Source organism: Octopus sinensis, linkage group LG1, assembly GCF_006345805.1.
Source record: "Octopus sinensis linkage group LG1, ASM634580v1, whole genome shotgun sequence".
NCBI classification, from domain to species: Eukaryota; Metazoa; Mollusca; class Cephalopoda; order Octopoda; family Octopodidae; genus Octopus; species Octopus sinensis.
Window position 1 is genome coordinate 32,541,397 of NC_042997.1, and position 9,090 is coordinate 32,550,486.

At 33.9% G+C, this 9,090-nt stretch overlaps 1 long non-coding RNA gene across 1 annotated transcript; it reads left to right on the plus strand.

Annotated features, from left to right (window-relative positions):
• The first annotated feature begins 1,373 nt into the window (after positions 1 to 1,373).
• LOC118761070 lies at positions 1,374 to 3,306 on the plus strand. The gene is made up of 2 exons (XR_004997136.1): positions 1,374 to 2,105; positions 2,848 to 3,306. It is a non-coding gene; the product is annotated as an uncharacterized LOC118761070 (long non-coding RNA).
• Positions 3,307 to 9,090: the final 5,784 nt, after the last annotated feature.

The following is a 9,090-nucleotide window of genomic DNA, read 5'->3' on the forward strand; positions in this document are numbered from 1 at the left end:
CTTTTGAATTTCACAGTAAAGATAACAGAAGTTCAACTGATCCTGGATAAACATATATGATTCCTTCTCATTTCATTCAACTTGCTTGTGGTGCACCTGAGCACTGTATTCAATAATTTCATTATCATTATTATTTATGAACTCTGAGAGGACAGACCTATGATCAAAAGCATTTTAGCCATGACTGTCTCTTATATTTATAGACATAATGTATCCAGGACTATACTATTCAATGTATCCTTCCATTTTTTTAAAGTCTTTAAGGTGTATTTGAAGGGGACGTGGCTGCAAATTTCAACTGGGCAAGTGACTAAGTAGATGCTCCCTCGTCGGCTTGCTCATAAATGTTTTATCTCTGTTATTGAGAAAATGAGGAAATATTTAAATTTATTTACCTCCCCAGCTTTATTTATTATGTTTCCCAGCATCAAGGATTTTTCCTTCCACCACCATCACCACTAAAATAATTCATGTGCATCTAAGATTATGTTTTCTATAAGTCAATTTGAGGCTCATCCCCATAATGTAGAAAGAAAAACAAATACAGACTATAAATAATCAACAGGATCTATATCTCATTACTTGATAAAGTATATGAAAATAATGAGATCTTATTTTTATGCTTATCTTTGTTACAAAAATTTTCAAGTCAAAAGTGGGGTGTGTTCTCAAACTTGGAGCATCTTTGATGCCAGGAAATACTGAAGGCTCTCCCGTTTACTATAGATATACCGACTCACTCTGATTTATTTTTCAAGCAATTTTATTAAATGTAGTTGTATATTTGTGTCTACTGGTCAAACTTCTGTGAGTAAAACTCTTCATGTCATAACAGATATGCTAATGAAATAAATTAGTTTTTAACTTTGATCACAAATGTGGGGCTCTTTATTCTGTAATAAGTGTTCAGTATGAAACTTTACACTAACAAAATCGTATTTTATTATTTAATCAACATTTAAAAAATTTTAAAACATAGGTGCAGGAGTGGCTGTGTGGTAAGTAGCTTTTTTACCTACCACATGGTTCCAGGTTCAGTCCCACTGCGTGGCACCTTGGGCAAGTGTCTTCTACTATAGCTTCGGGCCGACCAAAGCCTTGTGAGTGGATTTGGTAGACGGAAACTGAAAGAAGCCCGTCGTATATATGTATATATATATATGTGTGTGTGTGTGCATGTATGTTTGTGTGTCTGTGTTTGTCCCCCTAGCATTGCTTGACAACCGATGCTGGTGTGTTTATGTCCCCGTCACTTAGCGGTTTGGCAAAAGAGACCGATAGAATAAGTACTGGGCTTACAAAAAATAAGTCCCGGGGTCGAGTTACTCGATTAAAGGTGGTGCTCCAGCATGGCCTCAATCAAATGACTGAAACAAGTAAAAAGAGTAAAAAAAAAGAGAGTATTTGATTCAACAGTGTAGAAATTTCATTATTGATAATATTTTATCTTACCATTTTGTTAATCCTGGCAGGAAATATATGAAATCATTTCATTTCAATTAAATTTAATGATTATGGGAAAATAAATAATAATAGTAATAAAATCAAGCAATTTATTACAGAAAGCTGAAAATAAAACAAAATGAAAAATATCGAGATAATGAAAAGTAATTAAAATTTAAAATTTAAAAATATTTTTGAATTAGATAGTAAAACAAACAGATCTGGGCTGCACATTGTAAGAATTCATTTTAGATATCGTTTTTCCATCAGTATTGTACATTTTCTTTTTTCATTATTCAAATCTAATAAAGATGAAATAAATTTTTGGATGATCCAAGAAAGAGAAGAAATTGCTTAGTTGAATTTCATTATTTGAATTCCAAAACACTTTCAATTAAACATGGCAAATGCTCAAAATCATTTTTCTATTATTTTCCTATTAAATTTTATAGGAGAAAGTGATTACTGTTTGTCTGGTGTTTTACAGATATTTGAAACCGGTAAAAGAAATGGATCAATATTTTCTGTCAAATCATTTCTTAAAAATATATAATTAAATTAAAAAAAAAAAAACCCCAAAAATTCAAGGAAAATAACTCTTATTTGTCTGTCCGTGGTTATCTCCCGTAGAAACACTCTCTGATGATGTACGTCTCTGAATGGTGAGTAATTGTCTCATGGCTCTAGAAGTTTAGATTATTTTTGTTTTTCTTTCATTAAGGTTTTAATTTACAGATATCTATTGTTCTTTAGTAGGTTAACGATTGATGAAAATAATGAGCACTGTATACAATAATTTCATTATTATTATATTTAGTAATTAAATGTTGGGATACTGTTTCTTTTTTAATACATTCATATTGTAACTGAACTGAAACCTGTGTGATTAAATTATTATTACTTGTGCCCGTCTTTAATGTTGTATGAGTATAATTTATGGTAAAATTACAGATTTTCACCCGCACGATTTTCACTAAAAAAAAAAAAAAATGATTTTTTGTGTGAAAATTCCGGGGCCGGAATATAAGGGGAAATATATATATATATATATATATATATATATATATATATATATAAAAGAAATTATAAATATAAATTAATAATTTTAATTTTAAATTTAAATAATTTAAAATTTTATATTATATTTTTTTGTATATTATATTAATTATTTTTATTTTTATGTTTTGGTTTATGTTTTTCACTGTTTGATTTGCCTAATAGTGGTTTTATCTCTAATTTAATTTATATATATATATATATATAACATGACTGAATTTGAGAAATGTTAATTGAAATAAAAATTTTATGGTTATATCTTCCCTGGCTAAACACCAAAGCTGAAAAATACAACAAGCAATTATTTCAGTATTTTTCTTTAATCTGTATATGTCTATCTTTTTGGAGCAAAAGAGACTATGTTAAGATTTTGCTACTGGGTAAAGAAAACTATGTTCCGGAGTAGTCATTTGTTTTAGTAACTGGTATTAGCATATCTTCAAAATACAATCTTCAGGTAAGGGGGCTTCAATATTACTGACAACTGAACTGATAATAAGCCTCTCTATAAAATCTTGAAAATGTTTACGTCAGATCTTCCTGCTGTTTAACTTACATGAGAAGGCATATATCATCAATGTTTTTTAACACTTATGTTAAAACATTTATGTAGAAGCTTAGATATTTTTGTGGCTATTCAGAAGTTCGCAAAACTTCAAATTTTTTTGTCATTTTTTTGCCTGAAACATTGTCATTTTTTTGCCAGCAGGTTTGGGCAGTATTTGATTTTAGGATAAACTTGATTAGAAATATGCCTTCAGTGAGACATTTGTAGTCAATGTCAGTTTTAATATAGTCTAAAAAAAATAGTGGTACTGCATTTATGCTAGCATTTTCAGGCTACAAGTTTAGAAGTGATTTCAGCAAATTTTATATTGATTAACAAAGAAAATATGACAATATATTCTGGGAGAATTTAATAGGCTGTGTGTCTAATCTATGAGGAATATGTAAGTCTTCTATATTTCTTAGTTAATGGAGCTATTGTTACAGTACATCACATTTCAGAATACTTATAAGATAGTCAATTCTCATATAATAGAAAAATCATACATTCACTTTGAGCGTCATTAAGTTCTAATATGTCATCAGTAGATACATGTTGCATTCCTACATATATATTGTTCTTATTCAAGTCAGCAAAATTTAGCTGCTTTTGAAGAAAAGCTTTTTTTCTTTTTTTAACATTAAAAGAAATACATATTTTAAAATGGGATGTGGAGAAAAGGTCTACTAATGTTCAGCCCAGGGACTCAATGAATAATAACCAAGATGTTTTGTAAGAAAATACTAGGAAAATAAAATAAAAATCTCATATGAAAACAGAGGGGCTATTTTTTTCTCTTGTAAATATTCTCTTGACCAACTCTCTATTTCCTTGTTAATTATTTCTTCATTATTAATTATTATTAATATTCATTTCATATACACTTCTTTCCATGTATTCTGTGATTTCTTTTCTGTTGTTGTTTTCAATCGTCATAGAAATAGCAGCCGATATTTAGAAATTTCTATGACGACTGTTACAATTATCTTTATATATATGTATATATATTTATTTATATATGTGTGTGTGTGTCAGTTGTTTGACAGTGTGAGATATATATATATATAAATTCATATGCATATATATATATGTATATATATATATAAATTCATATGCATATATATATAAATTCATATGCATATATATATATATATATATATATATATATATAAATTCATATGCATATATATATAATTCATATGCATATATATATATATAATATATATATATATAAATTCATATGCATATATATATATATATATATATATATATATAATTCATATGCATATATATATATATATATATATAAATTCATATGCATATATATATTATATATATATATATATAAATTCATATGCACCTTGAGAATAATGGCTATAGAAATGTCTAGCCGTTTTTCTCATCCATCTTTACTTCCTTTGTTCCCTTCCATACCCCCTTCCCTTTACCTTCCACAGAATACCATTTACTAAATTTATTTGTCTGGAAACAAACAAGCTCCAAGGCAACCATAACTGCTGTATATAGAGTAGTTTCTTCAAATTATTACTTCTTGTAAGCAGTTGAAACTGAATTTGTACTAATAAACTATTTGAAATTTTTTCTGTTTTTATTTTTATTTCTTTTTGCTTTTATTTTGCAATAACCTCTGTTGTTGACGTTCTAATTTCAGCTAATTCAAACGAGGTATGGAACGATTTTCTATTACATAGCAACTATTTATTTAATACCACAAATGCAATTTGAAATCACACCACAGAAATGGGTTATGGGATTAAATACTGATACATTTGTTCTTGCCCTTTACTGTTTACTCTAACTACTGAATGCTTAAGTTCACTAAATATTAAGACAGTAATACTCTTTTACTTGTTTCAGTCATTTGACTGCGGCCATGCTGGAGCACCGCCTTTTTTAATCGAGCAACTCGACCCCGGGACTTATTCTTTTGTAAGCCCAGTACTTATTCTATCGGTCTCCTTTGGCGAACCGCTAAGTAACGGGGACATAAACACACCAGCATCGGTTGTCAAGCAATGCTAGGGGGACAAACACAGACGCACAAACACAACCATGCATATATATATATATATACATATATACGACGGGCTTCTTTCAGTTTCCGTCTACCAAATCCACTCACAAGGCTTTGGTCGGCCCGAGGCTATAGTAGAAGACACTTGCCCAAGGTGCCATGCAGTGAGACTGAACCCGGAACCATGTGGTTGCTAAACAAGCTACTTACCACATTTAATTAACTTGTATTCTTCTAATGATTTAAGTTATAAGTTGGGGCTGTTTTGAGATACCACCTACATGGCTTTTGGTCAGTTCTATTGACCCCAGTACTTGTTTCAGTTTGGAGGCATGTGGCTTAATGGTTATGGGCCTTACCGAAGCAATGACAAGTGACCGAGACCTTTGGAGATATGCTGTGCTTGAGAAGACTCAGCAAGCCAAGTGAGATCATTGCTGTGGCCTATGCCAGTGCTATATATCCAGCCCATTTAAGAGTACCCTTCAATCACTGGACAATAAAATATGCTTGTGAAGACCTTTTGAGGCAAGTGAAATCATTGTCATGACCAATGACAGTATCACATGATTGGCACCCGTGCCAGTGGAACGTTAAAAGCACCATTTGAGTGTGATCATTGCCAGGGCTGCTGACTGGCTACCATGCTGGTAGCATGTAAAAAAGTACCATTCAAGTGTGGTTGTTGCCAGCGTGGCCAGACTGGCTCCTGTGCAGGTGACATGTAAAAAGTACTATTTGAGTATGGCCGATGCCTGTACTGCCTAACTGGCCCTCGTGCCAGTGGCATGTAAAAGCACTCACTACACTCTCGGAGTGGTTGGTATTAGGAAGGGCATCCAGCTGTAGAAACTTTCCCAGATTAGATTGGAGACTGGTGCAGCCTTCTGGCTCGCCAGCCCTCAGTCAAACCATCCAGTCCATGCCAGCATGGAAAGTGGATGTTAAACGATGATGATTGTTTTCAACTATCACTAGCAGCACTTCAAGATATATCTCAATGACTATAGTATAACCTGTTTGTTTTGACTCCAAAACATCCAGGGTAACAAAGTACCTGTTGCCCCACTGAATTCCTGGCCTTGTTTCTATGTTAGAATCAACTATTATTATAAGTTGGTAGATTGCAAGAATCATTAGAGCAGGGGACAAAATGCATTGCAGTAAGTATATCTTCAAGAACTTTATATTCTAAGTTCAAACTGTATGGAGGTAAACTTTGGTCTCATCCTTTCAGAGTTAATATAATCAATTAATGAGTTTGATCATATTAGCTAAAACCCTCCCCTCAAAGATTGCTGACCTTATGCCTAAGTCAGGAAACCATCAGCAGAGGGATGGATAAAATGTCTTGTTATATGTAGTTACTCTCCTTCATTCCTGAATTCAAAATCCAATGGAGGCCAACTTTTCCTTTCATCCTCGCAGAGTAGATAAAGTAATCAATGGAGTACTGGGGTTGATACTAATTAAATATATCCTTCAAGAAAAATTAATGATCTAATGCCTAGGTAACAGTTTATTAATTTGTAACATAGATGGGTAATCAGAGTAAAATGTAGGTGGAGAGGGACAACGTTAAGAATTAAAGATGGGTGAAGTAGTTACAGAACAACATAAGGAAATATGCAGTTTTGCTCTCATTTAATTACAACAGTAGTTATCAGGTCATCTGTTCGATTTTACCTTTTTTAAAGTTGAATGAAATTTAATACTATTTTAGAATGTCTAATGGAATTAAAAATTATTTTTATGCATTTGTGTACATTTAAACTAATTAAATATTATTTTACAGAATAATAGAATTAAAATTTCTTTGATTAAAACCCTTTCTAACATAGAAGTATCCAAAGAGCATTTGGGGCACATAATGCTTTATGAGTACAAAAAAGGAAACTCAGCAGCTGAAACGACTCGAAACATGCACTCAGTTTATGGGAAAGAATGCTTGAATGAAAGAACTTGCAGAAGATGGTTTGCAAAATTCAGAAGTGGAGATTTCAGCCTTGAAGATGATGATCGAACAGGACGTCCAGTTGAGTTTGATCATAAGCTCCTTGACAAGTGACTCAGACCTATGCTTGCAAAGACCTTTTGAGGCAAGTGAAATTGCTGTCATGTATTATCAATTGAAGAATTGGCAATAAAGCTTCGTTCAAACCGTACAACTGTTCGTCGTCAGCTAGCATGGGTTGGACGATTTTGACTGAGAGCTGGTGAACCAGATGGCTGCACCAGGCCCCAATCTGATCTGGCAGAGTTTCTACAGCTGGAAGCCCTTCCTAATGCCAACCACTCTGAGTGTGTAGTGGGTGCTTTTTATGTGCCACCAGCACGGGGACGGTCAGGCGGTACTGGTAATGACCTTGCTTGAATATTTTTACACATGCCACTGGCACAGGTGCCAGTAAGGCAACGTTGGTAACGATCACGCTCAAATGGTGCCCTTTTACATGTCACCAGCACGGAAGCCAGTTGGCTGCTCTGGCAATGATCATGCTCGGATGGTGCTCTTGGCACCCTACTAGCACAGGCACAAGTGCCAGTAAGGCGACGCTGGTAATGATCACACTTGAATGGTGCCCTTTTATGTGCCACTGGCACAGAAGCCGGTTAGCTGCTCTGTCAACGATCGCACTCGTATGGTCTCTTTGCACCCCGCTAGCACGGATGCCAGTCATCGAATTTGGAAAAAAAAGACAATTTCTAAAACTCACTGATGTGGGAAACAGCGAAAGACAAGTTCATAAAACTGGAAAGATAAAATGTCATGCTAGACAGTTCAGCATGGAAGTCTTTAGAAAACAGCCAAAAATAGTATGTATGCACATATTTGGCTGACCAATGAAATTTTCTACTGCCCTTGGTAACACAAGCTGGAGGAGATAAAACAACTGATGCATCATCAGAAGATGACGTGTCAGTGCTGTGCGAAGGATGTGTAGATATAGGTATGGGTATCATGGGTGAGGAGTAGGAGCTGTTGCTTGAAAGATGAATTAATAAAAGCCTGCATCACCCAATCTATGTTAATAGTCTGGTGTTTGCCATGAATGTCTAAAACCATGAACTTGGGTTTGTGTCTAAAACCATGAACCTAATACAGGCCAGTATAAGACTGCAGTAGTGGTTGCTTTACTATGTCATTGAGTCCATTTATGAATGTCCGGTGGAACAAAAGATTTGATTGATTGTGATCCGGTTACCAACAGAGGTAATTCAATCATATATTTTTGCAAATGATGAACATAATCACTGGATCAAAATTTCGGTTAAGTGCTGTTGTATTTGTGACCATCTGTCCAGGTAAAATAAAGGGGTACACCATAAAGTAATTCTGCTGGTGAAAAACCTAAGTTTTCCTTGACAACTGATCAAAGACCCAATAAAACAATTGGTACTACTTCTTACCATCTGACTTGGGATAGATGTATAGAGCTGCTTTCTATTGATGGTGAAAATGCTTTATCATCTCATTAGACATGGGGTGGTATGCAGCGGTACAGATTTGCTGCCAACCCAGCAAGTTTGAAAGTGCATTCAAATTGTCAACCTCTATCAGTAGTTATTGAGAGGAGAGCACCAAAACACGAAATCCACCTAGCCTTTGCAATAGAAAGAGATGAAATGTCCTTGATAGGTACAGCTTCAGGCCATCTAGAAAAACGATCTCTGCAGATCAATAAATATATATTATCTTGAGCTGGTGGCAAAGGACCAATGATATCGATGTGAATGTGTTTAAAACATGCATCTGGAGTAGCAAAAGTGCCCAAAGGTGTTGAACTTTAGTTTTCTGGCATGATAGGGGAAGCTTGGGAGAGATTGAGTCATTTTTTACATTTCAATATGATGCAGACTCTCCATGCATAAGAAAGAATTCTTTACCAACTTGTAACATTCATAGACTTGTAACGTATATATGCCAAGGATATAGTTTCAAATGGGTGTAAACTGAAACAGAGAGCACACTTTTTAATGGGTAATGATTTGACCCATCCTTCCCAAC